Raw genomic sequence first — 1,961 nt, forward strand, 5'->3', positions numbered from 1 at the left:
ACATTAAGAAAAAAAAAGAATTTCAACATAGGAATTTTGAGGGGCTACAAATATTCAGTCCTTAATGCCAACATTGTTTGGTATTACTTAAAAAAATTTGCCCAACAGGTACCATATTATATACACGATTCTATACCTTATATTTCATTTCATATTAGATTTCTGAGAAGATTCCATATTAACCCACGGGTATCTAGTTCATGTTTTATAGTTGTATGGTATTTTGTTGTGCTCATGTGCCTTAACTTATTTAACTCTTAGTTGTAGACATTTGTTTGGTGCTCCAAGGGTCGCTCATGATTCGTGGTGGTTCCATTCCTACGTACCCTTCTCCTGCTCTGACTCCCCTTGCCAGCTCCCCTGACCCTAGCGTTTGTGTTAGGAGTTGGTTTATGACCCTGCCAATGGGACATGAGAGAAAATTAGCATAAGACTTCTGGAAAATGTTTGCTTCTATGACTAAAATGGATACTAACTGGAAATGGTCCCTCTACCACTGGATGTGATAACTCTATGTATGTGTGTGTGTGTGTGTGTGTGTGTGTATGTGTGTATGTATGTATGTATTCATGCACAGTGTGGGACCCAACACAGAGCTTGAACTCACGGCCCTGAGATTAACACCTGAGCTGAGATCAAGAGTTAGATGCTTAACCAACTGAGCAACCCAAGTGCCCCAATAACTCTTTTTCAATATCCATCTTGAGGCCATGATACAAGCCAGCCTAAGGGACCAAGATCATGTGCCAATAATGACAGAGGAGAACTATGGAAAATTCCTGAGTCCTTGAGGATGTTGATGAGCACTTAATTGTGCCCAGAGCTAAGTTATTTCCATACTCTTATTAGCTGGGAGTGTAAGATATTTCTATTCCTTTAAGCTGATTGAATTAGAATTTTCTACTTGTGGCCAAAAGAATCCTAATCTATATAGTTGGTATATATGTAGCTTTTAAAAAAACATTTTATTCTGGAAGCTTCATAGGCTCATAAGAGGTCTCAAAAAGAGTGTAGACTGCATTCCCTTTATCTAACATCCCTCAGTGGTAACATCTTGTGTACCTGTAGTACACATCAAACCCACAAAATTGACAATAGTACAATATTACAGATCATGTTTAGTTTATGTACATTTCTGTGTATGTGTGTGTTTCTGTGTGTGTGTGTGTGTGCGTGTGTAATTCTATGGAGCTTTATTCCATATTTATATTTGTGTAGCTACCACCATAATCAAGATATAGAGTTGATCCATCAGCACAAAGGATCTCCCTCATCCTGTCCCTTTATACCCTACCCACCCTGACAGCTCTATATGTTCTTAGCCTCTATAGTTTTGTCGTTTTGAGGTTGTTATGCAAGTGGAATCATATAGTACAGGTTTTTAAGACTGACTTCTTTATTTGTCTAAGCATAATGTCTTTGAGAATTATTCAGGTTGTTTCATGTATAAATAGTTTGTTCTTTTTACTGCAAATTATGTTCCATTATATGTTCCACGTATCAGATTTGGTTGAGCCATTCATCCAGGAATGTTTGGTTGTTCCCAGTTTTTGCTATTATACAGATTCCATGAACATTTACATGTAGGGTGTGTGTGTGTGTGTGTGTGTGTGTGTGTGTGTATTAATGTAAGCTTTTATTTTTCTGGGATAAATCCCCAGGGGTGTGATTTTTGGGTCACTTAATAAGTCCATGTTTAATCGTGTGAAAACTGCCAAACCATTTTCCAGAGTGGCTGTACCATTTTACATTTTGTCCTGTGACATATGGGAGCTTTGATTTCTCGGCAGTTACCTGCATTTGGAATTACACTCCGTCTGTCTTGTGTAAAGGTGTTCTAACAAGTATGCAGTGATATCTCATTGAAACATTTTTCATGTTTTCAATGGATGCATAGAAATTATTAACAGGGTTACATCGAGGGAAAACAGTTTGAAAATGAGAGGGAAGACTAGACATTT

Source organism: Lynx rufus, unplaced genomic scaffold, assembly GCF_022079265.1.
Source record: "Lynx rufus isolate CCGP_SWC_20201006 ecotype Redwood Valley unplaced genomic scaffold, mLynRuf1.p SCAF_1, whole genome shotgun sequence".
Taxonomy (NCBI): Eukaryota; Metazoa; Chordata; class Mammalia; order Carnivora; family Felidae; genus Lynx; species Lynx rufus.